The 22,227-nt window shown below is 43.0% G+C and overlaps 1 protein-coding gene across 1 annotated transcript in view; it reads left to right on the forward strand.

Moving 5' to 3' along the window:
* The first annotated feature begins 656 nt into the window (after nt 1-656).
* Nucleotides 657-22,227, forward strand: part of LOC148662280 (G protein-coupled receptor 22) — a 35,363-nt gene continuing 13,792 nt past the window's right edge. Inside the window, exon 1 of the mRNA XM_088637260.1 lies at nt 657-1,731. The gene's annotated coding sequence lies outside the window, so the exon portion shown is untranslated. The remainder of the gene's footprint in view (nt 1,732-22,227) is intronic.

A 22,227-nucleotide genomic window follows, 5' to 3' on the forward strand; every position in this document is an offset into this window, starting at 1 on the left:
AAGTAGACGTATCCAGGTCTCCCACACCTCTGAGTACGGTCTGGTCTTTTAGATGGGCGTTGGTGCCAGGATCTGCACAAAACCAAACTGTACCAGTTCAAGTATGTGTTTACGTAAACTCCTGTTTATGCTTGGTGTTGTATCCCTTGTATATGAGCCCTCCTTTCAAGCCTCTGTGTTGTCAAGGGTCTGTCCCTTTTCCACCAAGCTTTAATGATCTCCACTCCAAACACGAGGGCGGTGTGTGGGGGTGGAGAGAGTGGGCTAATTAGGGGATTAATTAGAAACCTATACCATGTGATGTTTTTGTAATATGCCTGTGCACCTGTCTATATAATTAACCCTTTAACTGCGACTCCCAGAAATGTTGGTAGAAAAAATTAACTGTAGGCTCACTGAGCAAACTGAGAAAATAAGGAATTCCTGTTCTCCTCCTGTGGTGACCGTGCCCCAGTCACCTGTCTGTGCAGACTGACCGAAGGGTGAAGGAGAGGGCTTTTCCCTCAGCTGTGCCAGGACTCAGCCAGATGAACACCAGTTTGTGTGAATTGTGTTGACTGTGCGTGATGTGTGTTAGTAACTTATGTGTTGTGTGTGTGTATGTTGTGTGTTGTGAAAGGTGTCCACTTCAGGATTTTTCTAACTTTACTGTGCTCTCAGGACAATAAAATCACAACAATTTCTGCAATTAAACAATAAAACAAGAATTTGTGCATCAGTATACGGTCCTGTTGCTGGAGAAGTGGTAAAATAGCACAGAAGCAGGGATTTGGTATCAGCGGCTACAAGTGATTCCTGAAGGGAGCTCTGCTGTTGTGGGCGTGGAGCAGCAGAAACTCCTGCGTGTTTGGGTGTGTGACCGCCGGAGCGCTTTCAAGGTCATTCTGACAGAAACAGGCGCCCTGTACTGTTCTCCGTCCATATCGCCTTCTCCTCGACACCTCTCGCTCTTTCTCTCCGTCCCCCCTTTCTTTCATATCGCCTCCTCCGAACCCCAACCTTTCTCGCTCTCCCGGCTCTGCACTGTCGCCCCCGTGCGCTCGCGTCTCCCTCTCGAGCCGAGGCGCGGGGAATCCGTGGCCAGCGCGCGCCAGCAGCGCGGGGTCTTTGTTGTGACAGAGTGACGGATGCGGCGTGGGCTTTGCGTGACTGCAACACTTCGAGAGTCGATCAGGGAGGCCAGCCTGGACCGCAGCCCGGACACTGCGCGGTGGGGAGTCCCCCCCGAAAGAGAGACGGCTAATCTCGATATAAAATAATCACATCAGGGTCTGATGTATCGACAGGAAACCCTTGCCTCACACGTACACCCTTGAAGTGCTTCGTTCGTCCTTGTCTTGCATTTGTGACCCCCCCTCCCCCCGCTCACTCTCTCTCCACCCCCCCTCAGCATCATAGCGGCGGAGCGCACGAGCGCCTGGCTCCCGTGCGGGTGCGCATTGAGCCGCGCGGTCCATGTGCTCTCGCGTGCTAGTTGATCCGGGCTGGCGCGTGGATGTGTCTGTGCTCGAAGGAGGACCTTACCGAACCCGAGTCCAAATACATGCAGCAACCTCTTCAATCCTCGTTTTCCTTCATGATCAGAACCATTTTTCTTTACGTTATCAGAAATGAAATAAAGCAAAGGAATTCGTGTTCACCTAAGCCTAACTGCCAGTGGGATTAAGCGCGCTGCAGCGCCCCGACACCTGCGGCAGGATGTAGCGGGACTCCGGCTGGGAGCAGGCGGAGGTAAGTGCTGCAGCCCGGGCGCCTTCCGCGGAGTTACCGTGTAGGACAGAAGGAAACTGGCTCGGGCTGTGAGACTCGAAGTTTGGGAAGTGTCCGTTCGTGTGATGCCAGAACTAGAGTGTTTATAGCCTACTAAATCAAGTTTATTATTAAACTGCAGTCAGAACTGTCGAAAGAATTGGTGTTCAGGCAGCAACAGCAGATTTTCTACTGTGACCATAAACCATAAAAATACGTCTTATCCACAAAAAAAATGTAAAAAAAAAAAGAATCAGTGTGTGCAAAATATTCCTGTGTGTTTATCTTACTAACACTATCCGGAATGTTTTAATTTCAGTATTTTAACAACATTTTGAATTCACTGAACAGAAGCGGGCACTTCGCGCGGCGGCGCGGGTGGGGGTCGGTGTTCTCAGCGCTTGTTCTAATGGAAGCAGCACAGTTTCTCTCCAGTCCCCCAGGAACCTCTTGAAAGCAATCTGCCGCTGTTACTGTATATCCCCGTCATTTTTTTCCAGGACAGGCTCTCGATTATATAAAAACGCATAAGCGAGCTGTGGCACCGACAGGCGAGCGCGTGGATTTGCCATCCCACTTCCTCAAGAGCAGGTCGTGGGTGTGCGGAGGGCGGAGGGATCCGCCAGGGCCGGTGCTGAAGGAGTAATCTTTGCCCTCGCTGTTGCATCTGCTTTGCTATGTGGATCACAAGCTGTGTTCTGAAACGCACTTGAGCCGCCCATGCTCCTGCCCCGCCGCTCACGGGCCAGCAGCAGTGTTGAGCGGAACTTCTCAGACCTGTCGGAACTGTGCGCAACTCTTGCAGATGCTGTGATATTTCTTGGAAGAAGAACGGTGCATGTGTAAATGATATGACGGTCATTTTCTAACAACAACAACAATAATAATTACATTTTTTAATTTGATTTTTTTTTATTTGCAATGGAATGAAACATGTGGACAGTTTTAGTGGTGAGCGTGTTAATGCTCATGTGGTTGGGTTGTCTCCATAGCAAAGTTTCGTAACCAGAGAACACAACAGGTGCTTGAGATTTCCCTGTGCACTACTTCTCTAATGGGGAATAACAATATTATTGTTGGCTTCAGTGATTTGCTCCTGACTAGATGTAAGCACGTTGCAGTATCCTGAACCAAACACTAGCTCTAATCCTAACCTCAACTCCACCACTGACATTAACATTGCCTGTATACTGGGATGCAGACTGGTTTTGTGTGTCCCTTTCACACTTACTCACAGTTGATCTTCCATAGGAGCATGAAGACTAACAGCATAAATATGCCTCTTGGTTTGTGTTACAAGTTTCTTCAGCACTTGGTTGCTCAGTGTGGCAGACTGTGCTGTGATAAAACATTACAGAGTGATGCTATAGGCTGTTCTGGGGGTCTGACCACATGTAATCTTGTGGTTATGACAGTAGCTACATAATGCATCTGTCAGATGACTTGTTAAATGGTTTGAAACATGAATTCACCAGCTATACTGTTAATGAACTAAAGCTGACTGGAATCACATGTAGCTATGTTCTGACAGAGCAGTAGAGTGATCCAACAGGGCTGTTTAGGATTTGTGTTGTTTTAATACAGAGTCAAGTCAACAGAGTGTTGTCTGTGTTTATGAACACTAGACTGCTCCTTCAGAGTGCTGTGTGCAAGAATGTGAGAAACATTTTCTGGATAAGGGAAAGCTTGAAAATGTAACCACAGTTGGTAAAATGGTTGGTAAAAACATTTTTGGTGTAGTTCACTAGCGATAGGTGCTGTGGCTGGGCTCCTGTGTAGGGCATTGAGGAGTAAAGGGATGTAGTTCATCAGTGTCACCAGTGGGAGACGCTGTGGCTCCTGTGTTGACTCTCCTGACAGGTAGGCCCAAGAAACTGTGAGAAAGAACCTCCCTGTGTTTGGATTTGCAGTGTTGTGTGAGCTCTAGGTACTGGATCTTGATGGCCCTTGATGTTAGCCCAGGGTTATAGGCTTTCATTTATAAGAGGACATATGAAGTTCCAGTTTAGCTTTGCTGTCTCGCAGCACTAGGGCCTCAGGCTCAGTCCCGGACCTGGGGTGTTGTCTGCGTGGTGTTCATATGTTCTCTCCCTGTTCAGATGGGTGTCTTCCCACAGTACAGAGACATATTGGTAGGTTCGGTAGCTTCTCAGGTGTCTGTGTTTCTGTCTATGTGTGCCCTGTGATGTGATGGCATCCACGATGTGTCCTGTCTTGTGCCTGGCCCTTTCTGCGAGAGGCTCCGGCTCCCCCAAACCCTGAATTAGATAAAATGGTTAGAAAATGGAAGGATGCAAATATACTTCCATTGATCAAGAAGAAAAAATAAGAAAAAAAGAGTGAATATCAGCTGGAAACCGAAGGCATGATTCTTTGAATATGCAGATAAAATAGATGTTTAAAGGGTTACTTGGCATGAGACAAATGTGACTAATTGTGTTCTCTTTACTTGGGCATCTTTAGCAGGCTTGGGGAGCCATGACAAAATCTCTTTAGCATTTCCTGTTGAATTGTCATATTTTACTTTAAGTGCCTGTAAATTAAATTAATTTCATTTTTTTCTTTTTTGTCCATCTTTCATTTTTTCTATGAACTTTCACCCCAAGACAGTGGTGCTGTTGGCATTGATCCTGCCTGTGAGTCCTGACAGGAATCGATGGCGTGCCATTACTAATAATCACACAGAAGGTGTAGCTCAGACACAGAGACTCTCTCAGGCGGGTTCATTGATGGCAGGTGTAATAGTCAAGATTGAACGGCAGAGAGGGGTGTAAATTGTTTTGCAATTTCATGGAGTATAATTATTTTTGGATAAGATAGAAGCCTGAATGAATCTGTGTTTATCTATAGCAGTTCTTGTTTTAAGTATGTAAAGACAGGGCTCTTGAAGGAGCTTTCCTAATCTGCTCTATTAATGCCACCCACTGTCCAGCTTCATACAGTAAAAACAAAATTCTTTGAACTGACTTGTCGGCACATATCCCTCTGTCTGCTGATAACTTTGACCGCTTGGATAGATCAGAACTTCGACCCACTTGCTGTTCATAAATTCCAACACAGCCCTCTGTAGCCAAGCAGTCCTGAGGTTTGTGTGCACAAGAGGACCGAGTCAATCTGAAATGAGCCGGGTCACCCCCGTGCTTCATCAGGACCTGTATGTCACGATAACCTCATGTGAAGATACTTACATGGCAATGGGAAACAATTTCTCCCAAAGTGGTGATTCAATATGTGAATGATGCTGAGGTTCTTTTGAGTAATCCATGCCTGACAGGGATCAGTAAAGCATGTGCTTCTTTTAACAAAATATGAATTGTTTATGCTTATTGATCACACTGAAACTTGCGGTCAGTATTGCCAGAAAGCTCCAGTTCCCTGCAGCAGACAAATTTGTGCACTGCTTGATCCACATTCTTTTCATAGGTGTTGTTATTATAGAATCACAGCTTAATTAATTCCTGCATTGTATTATTATTTTTGTGCTCTTATCATAAGTGATCCATATACAGTCCAAACAAAAGTCAAGGTGATAAATAAGCATTAACAAGATTGTTTTATCTGCAGTAGAGCTATGAGTGGACAAAAAGATAATTCATATTCTTACTCATAATCCACTGCTGTACAGTATGGTCATACAGCATTCTCTATACACACTATCGATACAGTGGAGGTTACCCTGTAGTCCCACTCTTTGCATGCTAGTTTTATGAATATCAGCCTATTACTTGAGCACGTATCTCAGGATGCCCTTTGAATTATACCAGATAACAGTTGTATTTGTGCCTGCTCTGTTTCATGCTTGGTGTTGTGTGGCATAATCATTTAATGCTGCAGGCGTTGTTCAGCACTGCGTCGAAGAAGTAAAGCAGGATACTCACTGCTGCTCTGCCCATGTAGGTGCCAGGAGGATGGGAACAGCAGGAAGGCACACAGCCAGAGGGGCTTGTCTTGCTCTCCACTGTGCTGGGACGCGGCTGTGTCGTAATGCAGAAGTGCTACACCAGCACAGCTCTGTAGCTTTGGCACACAGCTTGCTAGGGTGCTACGGCAAGCCAGAAAAATTACAGATGGATTGGACAGATGAGCACAGGCTTGGAGGGATAGATGGATTGATGATTGTAACTGCTTCAGGGGACGAAAGGGTAATTTTCTCTCCATCTCTCTCTCTCTTTGCTCTTTTTCCCTCTTGCTTCCACTATCTGTTTCTCTCTCTGTTGCTCTGCCAAGACTTGGCACTACTAACAGCCTGGAGCTGAGGTCCAGTGTGGCTGGAGCCCAACCTGCCACTCTGCACCAGATAAACCAAGTTTGTGAAATTGTGTGTAAATTTCTCAATTATGTTGGATAAAGAGAAAAACAAATACACAGCCCAACTAACATACAAATGTGCAGATTCAATACATCTGCAACACAATGTCAAGCATAAAACAGAGCACCCTTAAACACAGTAATAGCTGATGTGCTTTGGGCTTGTATTTTGTGCAGTGCCTGATGTATTCGCCCACATAATGCTGGTATCCAACCCTGTAGTAATTCTGTGGTCAAACCAGTCAGGTGTATTTATTTTTAGAATGTTTGTGAAATGGAGCCCGCAGTGTGTGTGCAGTGAGACTGTTAGCCAACATCAGTCCCCTTGTCTTTACAAAGCAGGGTTTCCTGTCCATAGTTCTTGTTAGTCCAGTGTCATTTGTTTCTTTGTTACAAATTAATAATCGTTGAAGTAAAAGCTAAAATGTTCAGATCGGTTCGTTTAGTGAAGGTTCTCTTGCAGAAGGCTGATTGAATGCTGGAGTCCAGACCAGGCCAGTCCAATGCTGGTCACAGAGGCTGGACTGTTGATTGATTATTTAAGTCTTTTTAAAATAGCAACATCTAAACAGCTGGGAAAAGTTTGTGAACTTGTTCAATTAACCTGATAACGATCTGATTTAGATTATTAAATCTATTAATTCCTGAGTTGAAATGGGATCTTGCTAACCCACATGCCCTCCAGGATATTTCTAGTCAGGGCTTGAAAAGAGAGGTGCCTGAGGCTGCTGCTCTCTCCCGGACCTTGGCTCTCGGAGTGTTGGGTGGTGAGACGGTTCGTAGGAGGAGGGTGGGAAGAAACTGAAGTCCTTGTTCCTGCTGACAAATTGGAAAGTGTAACAGGACATCAGGCAAGACTGGGAAAAAAAGAAGAGTTTAGTCCAGGAATTTCAAATCCACACATTTGCTGTTTTTTATTTCAGCTGAGCTCTCAGTTACACTTTTGAACCCTATATTGACTTAATAAGGGGTTTTCAGTTCTTAAACACATTGCATCTTGTCTTTAAGGTATTACATTCATAAGTAAAATAAAATTCCAAGCTTTTGTGTAGGAAAAAAAACAATTGCAAATATTCCAATCAAGCACCTCTTTAGTTCAATTAAGGCTTCAATTAGGTAATTAAGCTGGGCTGAAATGAGAAGCAGGACATTGTGACTTCTTGTTTTTGTTCCAACCTCAGCAGTCAATTAAACATTAACCTAATTAATTCTTAAATTAGACACATATAGGATTTTACTTAAAGTTTCCTACAATTGATTCCACAAGACAATCACTTCATTAAAGGTGCAGTTATATATAAATTACCTCAGAGCCTGGTTACCAGTGTTACAATTCTGCAGATAACTGATTATACCATCTAAGTGACAACTTGGGTGGAACAGAAGCCAGAAGACACCAGGGCCTCCATGACTCTATAGCTGTCTCTGCTGCAGGTGTGAGAGCTGTCTCTATAGCTGTCTCTGCTGTGGGTGTGTGAGGTGTTTCTATAGTTGTCTCTGCTGTGGATGTGCGAGCTGTCTCTGTAGCTGTCTCTGCTGCGGGCATGAGAGCTGTCTCTATAGCTGTTTCTGCTGTGGATGTGTGAGCTGTCTCTATAGCTGTTTCTGCTGTAGGTTTGTGAGCTGTTTCTATAGTTGTCTCTGCTGTGGATGTGTGAGCTGTCTCTATAGCTGTGTCTTCTATGGATGTGCAAAGGGTTTAGACAGCTGGTCTTGGGATATTTTGAGCTTTAGGAAATCTTGGCAGGTGAAACTGTAGGTCTTGGATGCACAGCTGAGGCCTGGAAGGCTGACAAGGGTGGCTGAGAACTTAATGAGACACACCTGTAGTGTGTTTAAAGTGAAGACAGTGATGAGGTCTTGCTTACTGGTGGAGAGTGGTGGTGCTGCTACTGATAAGATTTCCTTTGATAGAAAAGCTGAAGTAGTGTTTGTTTCAATACCAAGAGGTTTGACCTTAGTCTTGAGGCCTCAATGGTGATGGTTAGACCAACAACCCCCCCTTCTCACTGAGCTTCAATGGACACTGTTGTTCAAACTCTGCAAATGGAGTGGGAGTTGGTCAGTTTATGATCTGAAACATATAATGGGTTGATTGCAACGTACCTGTGACTTAATCCATGGATTGAAAATATAGTGAACTAGTGGATCGCATTATATCTAACCTTGGGAATTTTTTAGGTGATTTGAAGTGGGTATAAATGAGGTAGACTAACCTACTTTTCTAGATAAAGAGTAAAAAGATTGTAAATCTGAATTTTCTATTCCTCTATTCATTTATTCTTAGCCTGCGCATTAATTTATATTTTTTCATCATCGATTGTGCAATAATGAAAGACCTTTCTGTGTGGGTTCCTCTCTCGATTTATTCTCTTCACCCTTTGACTTGGTTTGAGGCACAAACATAACTGATTCTCTATTAACTGTCTAACACTGCATCAAACTCTGTGAAGATCAAAGACATATAAAGAAATTAGCACAAGAGGTTCCTGTCTGTTAAATCTTGTATTTTAATTCAGTGGAGAAAATGCTCGTGCTGTCCCATCTTGTCCTTACAGGCTACACACAGGTGTTTGATTGTTACTTCCATGCTATGAAAAGAGACAGCACAATGTGTAGAACTGTTTCTGTAACCTCTTCTGTTGGAAAGAAAACAATAAACTGGAACCTCAATCTCTGAAATGATTTTTTCAGGTCTACAGAATCTGTTCTTAAAATGCTACAGTACTTCTTTAGTAACCTGAATGGCATTTTAATACAATAGCACTAATTTCTCTTTTCTCCAAAGGATATTTGGTTTGCAGACCAATACACACAGGCACTCAGGTGAATCTCAGGTTCTTGCTCTGCTGTCATTGGAAGATAATACACTCATGTCAGAGAAGATGTGAAACCGCAGGGGAGACAGAATTCAACTCTGGATGCTGAAGACCTCTAAATATTAGATTGTTAATATGTTACTGTTGTGGTTTTAAAATAATTTTCCCTCTCTTATGTAACTGATTCTGCATTGAAGGAGTAACTATGTGGAATAGTCTGTAGCTGCAGAATCAAATAGTTCTTAAATTTACACCAGAAGAAGGCTCCACAGCTGAAACATTGTGTTTTCTTTCTTCTCTTTTCAGCATGGAATAAACCCTTACTTGTTCATTTGCAGCTTATGCATGCTGACCCAGCTACCCACCTGAACTACTTCATTCTTAAACTTATCGCTTTTACCTTACCATGCATTTCTTTACACTTCCAAATCTGAAAGCCTGTATAATGTGATGTGTTTTTTTTTTAAATATAGCCATTTCACATAAAAACCTTAGGTGTCTCTTCTGTGGGCGTGAGAGCTGTCTCTATAGCTGTCTCTGAGCTCTGTGATGTTGGCCCCCCTACAAACAGCACAAACAATGAAACCCACCTTATTCATTTGTGCTGCATTTGTGCCAGTTTGTGCTGTTGAAAAGAGCATTTGGGGTACTTTTATTTCTGAGATATAGTGCATTTTTGGGGGTTGTGACATCACTCAGCCCTGCTACAACGCCACAGGGCAACCGAACCGGTCTCATTCGTTAGTGCTATGCTTGTGCTGTTGAAAGTAGCTTCCCAGTTGAAGTAGATATAGATGTCTCTGCTGTAGATATGTGATCATTTTGAATTAGTCTTAAGCACCACAGTATTAAGTTAGTCCACGTGAAACACAGTCAGGATCTTTCGTTTAGCAGATTTACTGTGGTGCTTCTCCTGGTTTCACAGGTGTCTGCAGCTGAAGCCAGTGGACTAAACTGGTTCAATCACCAGTGTGATTCACTGCGACTTGACCCATTGTTCAGTGATACACTGCCTTTCTCTGAGACTCTGCCTTGTGAGGGCAAGATGACACCGGGTTTCATCCACTGAGATGCCACAGTGGCACAGAGAATTAGGAATCCAGTCCATATTGTTTAAAGAATAGAAAAGCTTTGAAAAGCTTTAAAAAGCTTCTGCACAGATGAAGACATGAAGCTGCATGATGATTTACATGTACAGGGTGTTTGTAAAACTAATTGGCCTATTCAAACAATTATATCTTGTAAACTAAACTGTGGACTGTGGCACAACACAATTAGGTAAAATTACAAATGGGACCACAGGGAACATGTTCAAGCCAACTATTGTCTGTTTCATAATCCAAACCACAGTGCCTGGGGGGGGGGGGGGGGGGGGGGGGTCATCAGAGGAGGGAGGTTGAATGTCTCATTCTGTACCTGTTCTTCCAAGATCTAATTGCATCATTGATCTGAGATCATGCAAACATGTGCAATTGCCCTGTTCCATCCTGACTCTGGATTCAATCCTGTGATTCTGTGGCTCCAGTGGGCTGCAAAGTCTCATTCTCTATTCTCCTCCGAGTCCTTCCAGCAGTGTAGCACACTTTGGAAGCCAAAGAAATCCCAGAGTTGCAAAGACCAGATTTATGGTCTTACCAAACATGATGCCAGCATTTGTTGACACTTAATTTTCTTCATCTCAATCTCCTCTTTCATCTTTTTGTGGAGTCTGAAGAAAAGACCAGTGTGCCAGTGATGTTGCTATTTACTTTCTTGTGAAATGCAACACTTTTTGCAAGATGACTGAGCCTGTATTTGGCATCACAGCCCCGCTGCTGCTTGCTTGAGCCCCTGTACAGGCTGGAGACAGAGGAGAGAGGAGCTGCCTGGGCTTTCAGTGAAGAGCTGACCCTTTCAGAGCTGTAAGATGTGTACCGCCTCTATCTTGCTTTGTTTTCAATCACACTCTTTCCCGTTTCCACACAAGAGTACTGTACTGCCAAAGGTCTACAAATAAAGACCTACAAAAACATTTATCTCACCTTCCTTCTTCCTCGGAGTTCCAATTTTCTTATCTCTTTCTCTCTTTTACTTTATCTGTCTCTCACTCTTTCCCCTTTTTTCTTTCCCTTTCCTGGCCTTTTTCTTTGCCTTTCACTGTCTCTCTCCTCTGCCACCCTCCCCTTCATGATTCTGTGCCTTGCAGTTAGACGGGATCAGAGAGAGAGCTCTGGGGAGTGATACTCACAACTCTGCTGCTTAATCAACCTCAGACTCTCTCCATTCATAATGTTCAGCACAGGAACACAGTGCACAGGTGCAGTACAGGATAATTCATATGACTCTTTCTCTCTCTCGCCAACTCTCTTATCTCTTCCACAATTTCAGCAGAAAGGAGAGGAGAGGACTGTCATGTTGTGCACAACACAGCCCTCATTTCCGCGTATATAGAGACTCTCCTCTGTTTCATTCCCTCCTGCTCTCCATCCCCTTATCCCCTCTCTTTTCTGCACTTTCTTCCTCTCTTTCTCTACTTAGAAGGACATAATGAGTTTAAACTATAGAATTGGTTAAATCTTTTTTTCTCCCTCTCTCCCAGATTCAAAGGCTTTATTGACGTGACAGAATTGCCTAAGCTTTTGCCAAAGGACTGAAATAACAGACATCAACACAAAGTCATTATCAGCACAAGTCAGAGCCTCCTCCTTCCCTGCTTCTCTCTCCTTCTCCTAAAACGATGCAATGACTTCATAGATTTGGCTCGGTCGCTCTTGGTCTCGTAATTATGAATCAGACACTCAGAGTAATTGTGAATTAGATGGCCTAGATTTGCTCTTGCATCAGCCCCAGTGAGACCCCGCTTCCAGAGCCCCGAGGGGCAGAAAGGCAGTACACACTGTGAATTGGGGCACAGCTTCCAGGCAACAGACAGGCCTGCACTGCAGGTGCCCAGTGTATATTAGATTCCTGTTTAATGCACAAAAATGTACAGGTGCAATAGCCTGTAATAATCCATTTATAGATTTTCAACTCTAAGAACTGTTAGTGACCTTATCACGCAGGAACAAACACCTGCCCTTTCACGCCTCTGACTGACCAACATTCTGCGCAGTGCTGCTCCTCTGTGTCTTCCCTCGGCCCTCCCTTTTTCTATGCTCCTCGCTTCTTTATCGTCTGGTTTTGCCTTTCTGTCTCACACTCCCTTCCTGTTCCCCTTTCTGCTCCTCTCTGAGTCTGCAGTTTTCCTTCTTTTTCTTTCTCCCTTCATTCCTCCTTTTTCCTCCTTGTTCCCTTTCACTTCTGCGCTTGGGGAAATGATTTCTCAGCCGTTTCAGTGTTAGAGCTCAAAACCCTGGATTATTAATCAGTCACAATCTGTCAAGGGATTTTTTATTATTCTTATGTTTGCAACAACTGTGACCTGTATGTTTTTTTTTCTGTCTATTGTTTTAACTGTGTCAGGTCATTGATCCAACTCATTTGGTCTCAGTCTGCACAGGTGCACATTGCGATCAATGATGCCACCTGGGTTTTGTTTTTGGGGAGGAAGGGGGGGGTAGGTGGGAGAGTTTTTTTGTAGGTTAGTGAGATAATACAAAAGTTTTTGTAAGCAAAAATAAATCTGACTTCAAGACTATAGTCAACACAGCATTGCTAAATTATTTTAACTGAAGATAGCTTTCACAACAGAATCGCTTATATTGTGCAGAAAGGAAGCTTATTTGTCTAAACACGTGGAGAAGAATTGAAGAAGACAGGTGGCTACCTCACAGGTTTAGGAACAGGGCAGGTGGGTTAGCAGCTGCCTTATTTAAATGTTCCTTGAGGGTTAATGTTGAAGATAATCTTTCTTTCTCGTGTCCCAACATGTAAGCATGACTTGGGGGCAGAGTACACAAAGTACATAAATCTGCTCAGGAGGAAGGGGGAAGAGGTCTTTAAACCCAAATCACAGAAAGAAAAGTTGCTTTTCTTTCTTGCACACACATCATATTCCTGGCAATCAATGTCCAGTTAGACTGTTCTGCATGTCTCTATATGAAATTCTACAAATACATAAAAACACACATTGCAGTAGTGCTGGTTTGAAGCTCATTTTGGGCTGTTTTTAATGTGACTGCATAACCACATGACACATGATATAAAATAAATGCTGTGCCAATTGAAGATGTTCATAGAGAAGAGTGAGAAAGAGAGAGGAGGGCAGAGAGAGGAGGCTAGAGGGAGAGATAGCAGGAGTGATAAAGTGAAAGAGGGCAGAAATGCCGCTGTGATTATTTAAGCTTTAGCTGTTTCATTATCATGCCTCTCCTCATTTGGGCCAAGTGCCAGTGCTGCCACTGCTTTAATTAAAAAGAATTAATTTAGTATGAAATTAAAACTTGATTGATTTTCACAGTTCAGCACTTAGAAAGACCCCATCATCACTACTTCCCTGTGGGATTTATCCTCAGGAGGTTGCTGCCCCCACAGGCCAAGAGTCTCTGCCTGATGTTCCACTGTACCTAAGGAGTTCGGCACAGGAGTGCCAGTACTACCAATCTCCTGCAAAGAACCGATGTTCTCTGCATATGTCTACTGCATGGTACCTAGTTATTAGTTATCTGCTCCTTAAATAATTTATTTTCATATCCTGTGTTGTATTTAGAGGTTTCTGAATGCTGGAAGCTTGTTTTGGAATTATTTCTATAACATGCAGTCTTGTCTGTCTCGCCAACTGTATCTTAAATGGGTCACTCTTGAGAGTGACTGAAGCCCATCACTTATTTTATACCTTTTGTTGTCTGTTAGTGGGAATCAGGTAAGACTTTGCACCTGAGCCACATCTGTTGTCTGTTAGTGTGCATCTTTGGAAGATATGAGATCTGAAGATCATCTTCTCAAGGGTGTGAGCTCAGAGGGGAGCCATGGGAGAGTTAATGTGAAGCCAGACCTACAGGAAGAATAATCAAACCATACCGTACAGATAAGATAGGAAATTGTGAGCTTCAAGCAGATACTTATGAAAATAATTGAGGTGAACTAGTAGACAGTGTTCTAAACAATGTCTTACACAGGTCACAATGGAAATCTAACTGTAATTAGATCTGAGAACAGGAAGCACCCAACAAAATGAGTAAGGTCATATGAAAGAGCTCTGCTTGCTTGCAGCCTTTTCTTACTGTATATCCTTATTTATGACTCTGAGAGTCTGTATACCCAGCAATGTTGTTGAAACGGATTTCCCTAATTTCCTCCAAGGAAAGGCTCAGTAAGATCCTTGATCATCAGAAGAGCTGAAAAGCCTCTGGTTTGTAACCTTTCTTATGATGGCCTGGAATATCCAGATTGAAGTTCTTCTGGTTTTGTATAGATCTGATGAAGGCAGTGAAGTTGATGATTTACTGAAGAAGCCTTAGTAATTTGTCTTAATTAGCCTTTCTCTCTGGCTGTCAGTTGAGATGAAGGAAGACATATGATTATTACTGGGGGTCACAAAGCTCGTTAATGAACTGGTTTGGTTTAACTAGGGAGTTAATTAGGATCTGGGTGTGTTGAGAAGTGGGGAAAGGAGCCCCTTAGAACTGAGCAGCACATTTTATGCATTGACTGTAATGGCTCAGATTCTGAAAGCATGCACAGAAGAGGGCCTGAGAGACACATATTCTTCTTCCTAGTTTTGCACCCCAGAACCGACAACTCCTTAGTAGTGCATTACAACACGCAGAGGAGGAGGTGAGGGAGTGATCTGACAAGTCAAATTAGAGTACATAATTGAACTGCTTCTTCAATTTTGGGAAAGGTTAACACAATACATTAGTTTTGTTAAATAGAAGTATCTCTGTGTGTTCAGAGAAAATACATATTTAATATGAGAGTTCCTGAAGCTGAAGCATCAGGCTACACACACCATGCCAGTTGTTTGGCATTTGTAGTGACAGGAGAGACCGGGCTGCTATCACACTTAGACATCACTGTCTGTAGTACATTATTAAAGAGGACACAGTTATCCTTTTGGGGAAATGTTTCACTTTAAAACCTTTCATGAATTATACAGGTTTTTAGATGCATTTAATTAAGACATTTTGTATGTAAATTAATATAAATATTTTTCGCTATGACCATTATTATATAGTCTCTGTGGTGCATTGAATGTGTGTAAAGAGTATAAAGAAATTGAGTCACATTCCAAGACTAAATGTAAAACTCTTTATGAAGATGCACTTGAATACGGGCTCTAGCCCAAAATGGCCCCATGCACAACTGCCCTGTCTCACTCACATTGAAAGCACGGGAGCTGGTGGCACCTTATTTGTCCACTTTTTGGCATTTACGTTTGTCAGACACACGATACAAACATATGGAAGAGACAAGGTAGGATGCAGGAGGACAGACACACCTACACAATACAGTGGCAAATTACTGCATTTGCATGCATTGTAACTACTTTTAGCAAAATGTATAGTTCCCACAGTTCCCACAGTTCTTAGCAACCAGTCTATTTCCATGCAATCCAGTGATCTGCAGGTGCAGGGTCTGGCTGCAGTGTCAGTGGACAGCGTGGATACTTACTGTTCCACAAGTGCTGGTCTCTGTCGCAGCCTCTCTTTGCATAGTCTCCACACTTTTGAAAGGCAGGGTATGTCCTTCGTGATCTTGGTATCCATTGTAAAAGATTTATGTATGCACTCAAGTAAATGGAAGGATGAATAACTCTGATCTTTGATTCCAGGGTGGTGATGCTGAAAGTGAATGTGTTAATGTGGACAGTGTGCCATTAGTGACTTGCTGGCTCTCTGAACACATTGCAGCTCAAAGTCAAACACACACTTGTTGTGTATAGGGAGCGTGAACAGCCTTATATAGGATTCTGACTCAGCCCTTAAGTAAAATGTAAAACCTGTATCTATGCATTGTGTCCGCAGTTCTGCTGCTGTATCATTCTCATGCATGCATTCACTGTGTCATGGTTTCCCATTAACTTTACCAAACCTGATTACATTGTGCTGCACTTTGACAACTGCAACCGTTTCTAAAGGTGGTCCTGGAAAGCCACCTTCTGCTGTTCTGTTCTACTGAGCTCAGTGTGACTTAATTGGACTAGTTTTCCGGTGAACTGGTACAAGATCATCCCAAAAAAGCTCGTATGCACATATTGAATGAATGGAACTCTAAGTTCTTTGGTCTATGAAGAAAACAGCTAGCATTGCAAATAAAATCTGCTTTTAGTTTTTAGTCTGCTTGGATCAGCTTGTAAACAAGTAATTAAACTGTCAAAGTAAACCATGTAGTTTTGTGGCTGGGAACTGGGCAGAGCAGAGAAGCTAAGTGTGAGATTTCTACAGGCTCTACTTGAGCTCCACTCCACGGTCAGCAAGTTTATTCCTATGTCAGTGGTATATAAAGCGGTTTCTGAAAGATCAGGATCATTATTTTTATTTTTCATGTATTCCAGCTGTTGTGAAAGGAAAAGTAGACTTCTGATTACCCCAAGCAGTGGCATGGTAGGCAGAGTGCCAGTCAGAGCAGGGTTGGCATTAGCAGGCTGGCAACACTTCCTGGGTCGCTGCTGCCCCCATCAGGGCCTGCCAGAGGAGAGTGAACAGATTAAAATGGAACTTGAGCGCTATTTTAGAAAGAATCGGCAGTGATGAGTGCATTTCAAACCACAATAAAAGCAAAAAGTATCTTGTAAAACCTCCAATTTACATTAAGAAATAGATGAAATTTCCAGGTATGTTCAGCGCCATATTCTGTTATTCAGAACGAGGCAACAAAACCTGTGACGTGTGGCCCCATGACATTGTAAAGAAGCAGGCTTGTGAACACATCTCTTTAAATCCAATATACTATAAACATTGCTCTCGTCTTCAAGACAGTTTTGCCAATAACTTACTTGTTAACTACATGCAGATCATGTTGGAAACTTTTTGCGGTGAAATATCTGCTGCACAACCTGCACTTATTCTCTTATACATTGAATTACATTTGTCAAACAGAACTAGTGAGCAGGAAAGGCTGCATTATGTCACAATTTGTGGGAACCTGCTCCCGCCCATGGTGAGACCAGGGTTTTGTGACAGCATGGTGACTTCCACAAAAATAATGATTTTGTGCTTAATTCGAAAATCGTATAATTCTTTCTGTACTGTCAAGGAATTTATTTTGTGACCAAGATTTATTAACCAGTCTGAGAAATTTGGACTGCAGTTCCAATCTTATTCTGACCTCTCAGGAGTTTCCTGGACAGAAATGATCTGATGATAAGAGTTTTGGTGTTGAGGAATCACTACCTGAGCTTGAGAAAATGTAAGAAAAAGGAAGTGGTGACAGAAATTTAATGAATACCATTAGTACTCAAACACAGCACTGGAAAAATGAAATCAGAGTTTGAAAAAATAAAAACAAAATCTTCCTTGGAGCAAGGCCCTTTGACAGCTGTCCTTTTTACATATTTAAAGTGAGGGATGCCATTGTCCCTGTCCCTGTCTCGAGAGGCTGGATATGGGTGTATGTGTCTACACCAGGACAGGGAATGAGCTGACAGAACTTCAAAGTGTACACTGCGGGTGTCCCAGTAACCATGGCGATTGGAACTTTGACTGCCTGTCAGTCAGTCTTCAAAGGTGTCCAAGGAGATCGAGCTGCATGCTGGTCAGCGACAGGGGCAGAGGAAAAGAGAGAGAATGAGGGACAGAGGACTTTATTCAGTGATAATGGGATTGTACATTAATGAGGTGAAGAGCCACATTCCGTTCGATGGTAAACAATTAAGGATTTTTTTGTTGTACACTTCATCACAGGTTAACAGCAGAATCCCTTTGAGATCAATTTGAAAAAATGTGGGTCTACTTAACTCACTGGCTGGCATACCTGTTGTTTGTGGTATTCATCCTAAATACCAAAACTTCATAGTTAATAAACCGTGGAAGAACCATGATGGTACGTTTGAATGAAAACAATAGCTGAGCAAAATTTGTTTTCAAATTGATACATTGTTCGCATAAGCACATGGTTTAGTTTTCCTATGGCAAACTGTCTTGTTTACTATATTAATAGTCTGACTGTCACTGTATTTCATTTACATAACCTTTTTACCAAAAGCAACTAACATTTGTACTACTAGGCTTTGGTCAAATGCCTGTCTTTGTAGAGATTTGTAACCACTCCTCCACACTGATACCTAACAAGCACTTAGGTTAAGGTTTTACAACTAAAAGACAGACTCATTTACGAAACACAGGTGTGCTTGAGCATGTAGTTTCAAAACCTGCATCAGTTTCTCCTCTCTCATTTTCTGTGTTCTTCCATCTCCCTCTCCCCTTTTACATGCTTCCCTCTTTGTCTCTTCCCTCTCTATTTAACTCTCTCCCTCTCTTTATCATCCCCCCATCAGCCCCCCCACCCCAGCCAGAATGCTGATAACAGAATGCAGGATAGATGGAGGGAAGGACAGCTGTGCTGGCTGTGTGGAATAACCTTGGTCTCTCCTCACAATGACAACCCCCCTGGTGATACACATCAAAAACCCCTTTAAAAATTCATGTCCTCTAATTATTTTGCATTTTCCGCCAAAATTTCCCTCTCTGTGCTCCCACTTCCTTTATCCCAGCACTCCGTCATTCAGTTTCAGACTTCCCGCTAGCCCTGACTGATGTGCAGGAACCTGTGTCTGCATGCCTATGTGCTCTCAGCCTGCCTGTGTGTATAATTTATGATTTTCTTTTTACTTATTCGAGTAATAATTGCCTTTTTGGAGCAAAGGAATAAAATTATACACAATACTTTTTAAAATCTTACTTCATTACTGTGTGGTATTACAGCTTATCTCTACTTAAACTGTACACTTTCTCAAGCTGTATCTTACCATTTCTTCAGTGAAGTAAAGTGAAGATTATTTGGAATGAAAACGTTAACACAGGTCAAGCGCCACACTTAGCATGCCCAGATTCAATCAAACCAATTGACTATGATAACGAAATGATCAAATTGAATTTGATGTATTTTTTTTAGATTTACATTTTACTTAAGTCCACTTTGTTATTGTCTTGTAAAGTAGTTCTGAGTTGGGGTCATATTCAATTGGCCATTCTGCTATAATTCTAATACTTCAGGAAGACCACACAAGGCTGAATCAGGGGTCTCGAGAGCACAGATAGTAGTATGGGGCTCTGGAAACACAAGATACATCAAACACAAGGACTTCAATGATTATCAGGAAAGACAAACACCGTTATTTGTCACTGACTATACCATTACCTCGACTATTGATATCAATTAGAAAGAGCAGTGGTTCAAGTACAGATCCCTGCTTTACTCCACTAATTATGACACCCTGATTTCAGTATTCAAGTTAATTTGTTGTCTCTCTCTGTAAGTGACTCTCCTGCAGAGATGCCCATGGTAATGCTTCTGCCCGGTTCACTGGTCACTCCCACATTCTGTATATTGAGAGACTTTCTGACACTATCCAGGTTAAAGGTTAATCATGACAGCCTCTACATAATTAGACCTTGTGGAATTTTATTTAAAAATACTTCTCAGTCTCACTTGTACTATCAGCACTGTATCTGCTTTGGAAATCAGGAAGGAGACTGGCAGTCCAATGAGAGAGAGCGCAATAATGAGACAGGCCTCTTGTGGTGCTCAACTCCAGCTGTCCAGCGTGTGGAGTTACCTATGTTAATTCATCCCAAGGGAGAAAGAGGAAGTGGGAGGGAGGAAGGAAGGAGAAAAGTAGTTTGGCTGCTGGGAGCAGGAATAGGCATGTGCTTAGCAACAGCTCTCTCTGGGGGAAGTGTCCTGGGACATCCTGCTCCAGATAGGAGGCTGGTGCCAGTGTGTTCACAGGCCTTCAGGGAAGCTTGTTTGCCTGTAAGAGTTAATTACAGTAGGTTGATTCTATCTCTCAATCTTCCTCAGCTTCCTTCTCCTGCAGAACACATCCAATGGTACAGAAGTGGTATATCTACAGAGATGCCCAAGGTGTTGGGCACACATAATCCTTCAAGATTTTATATGTGAGGGTGAATATTAAATGAAAATTTAATCAAAGTAAATGACAGAAAAGCACAAAGCTTTTCAGGTATGCAGATGTCGCATAGGGTTTTTACAGCATGCTTTGCTGCATAGGATCAATATTATGGAGACAAAATTCTGTCAAAACTTCCCTTGACCAAATGGTCAGTCTGGGTGGGTCCATATATGTGTGTCTTTGGACAGTTCACTGGCCAGTGATTCTTTCGACAAGGCTATCAGGCACTGAGAGAGGGAATAAAAAGACTTCTAAATGTCACACAGCTTCACTGCTGACTGTGACAGAATAATTGGAGAGGCAAATGTCCTGTTAGATCCGAGTACAGAGACAGACTCTAAGGTGAGAATGAATAGATTTTCTTTGTCATTCCCAGACGGTATTGCTATTAATTAGCTTAAAGGTTGTTTCACACAGCTCGCTGGGAGGGGGAACTCTGTTGGCACTTTTGCATAGAGCGCTTTCAAAGCTGTGTAGCTCATCACATCTCTGAAGGACTACCCTGTGCAGCATAAAATTCATACTGAATACAATAAAGTGAGGTGGGTATTACCACCCAGTCAAGATCTACTTAAGTTTAAAGCATAGGGACCAACTGCTGCTCTCTTTCTCTCTTTTATTTCTAAGCTATTTTCTCTTCGACGACATTGTGCTCGGGGCTGTGGGCTGTGTGCCGGGGGTGGTGGTCAGACCAGGTTTGATGTGGTCTGATCCTGCCGGTTCGCAGGACCATTGTGGTCTATCAGGGTCCAGCAGGTCATACACTCTGTCAGCTGACAATATCCCATCGTGCCACACAAAATTGCTGTTTGCTAATAATGCTCTTGACACAAAGAGATTGGTTGATTCTATAGGTAAACAACCATCCTACTCAAAGCCATTGTTTTCTTTAAGAGTCTGTTTTCAATTCAGATTATTTTTGCAATACATTTGTTTTTCTTGGTCTTTATTCTAAAAGTGTTCTGTTCTTAACTATATCTGCTAATGCAGAGACCATCTGCTCCTAATTCAGTGTGCCACAAAAATAATTAGAATGCTGTAAATGGAGAAGTTGCTCAAGACAAAGCCATTCCTGATGCTGTTTGGTGCTTGGTGTTTTGCACAGTGTCCAGGATTGTTCAGTCTTGTTTCAGGGCTCTATTTGTCAAGAGGTAGATGTCCCTGAATACAGAGCAAACACACAGGATGTGCACATTCTGTATAAGGAGATCACTATGTTCTGATGGCTGCTCCTGCTCCTCATGGCTCTGCCTGTGTCTTTTCAATCCTTATAGTTATCAAACCGCTTACTATTTTTCTTACACTGTCCCCCTGATGCTCACGCCCTGTCCCAGGCAGTTGGCAGTCTGATGCTCTCAGTCCCGGTGCTCAGCTGTGGGTGAATAAAATAATAATTAATGATTGCTTACACTTCAATAGCGCTTTTCTGAGCATTCCACTCAAAGCTCTTTACAGGTAAAGAAGATCCCCTCCACCCCCACCAGTGTGCAGCCCCACCTGGGTGATGCTCCATTCTGTTCCCCACACACCCGCTCTCAGTGGGGAGGAGAGCAGAGTGATGAAGCCAGTTCAGAGATGGGGTTATTAGGAGGCCATGGCTGGTAAAGGCCAATGGGAAATTTTGCCAGCACGCTACGGTAACACTCCTACTCTTTTTGAGAAACGTCCTGGGATTTTTAATGACTACAGAGAGTCAGGACCTTGGTTTTAAGTCTCATCTGAAACGACCATCGTCTTTTGAAGGTGGCAGAAGGGAGTTTCCAAGGAGTCTCCAATCCAGGTACTGACCAGGCTCACACCTGCTGAGCTCCAGTGGGCTGTCATCTGTCAGCTGGGAGTTGCAGGGTGATATGGCTGCTGGTATATGAACCCTCATAGGCAACCACAGTGACCTTCCAAAAGCGAAAACGTTTAAAGGCTGGTTTGTTGTTGCAGTTTCTATGATATTCTAAAGAAAATAATTGTGTGTAAAAGCACTGCACTGATTCTGACTGGCAGTAAAGTGTTACTGGAAACTGAGTGGGAAAGTAACTGCAGAGGAGTCAGTGGAGAATTACATAACACTGAGGGGGGGAAGAGACAGGGAGGGGGAGTCATGAAGTGGGCAGGACTGAAAGTAAAAGGGAGAAGGAAAGGGAGAGAGGGAGATAAGGACAGAGAGAGAAGGAGAGAGTGGGAGGGATAGGGGGTGAAAAAGACAGCAGGGTGGCAGGCTAGTGGGTGGCGAGTGAAGAACAGTGCTGACCCCTCTGTGGTCCTGGCCTCTAGCACACGGTGCACATATTTATATTACTGGCTCTGGTGATTTTTGTTCATTGGTCTCATCCTGGTTCTCCGCTGTTGCTTTACTCTGGATTG

Source organism: Lepisosteus platostomus, chromosome 6, assembly GCF_059453375.1.
Source record: "Lepisosteus platostomus isolate fLepPlt1 chromosome 6, fLepPlt1.hap1, whole genome shotgun sequence".
In the NCBI taxonomy this organism is placed as follows: domain Eukaryota; kingdom Metazoa; phylum Chordata; class Actinopteri; order Semionotiformes; family Lepisosteidae; genus Lepisosteus; species Lepisosteus platostomus.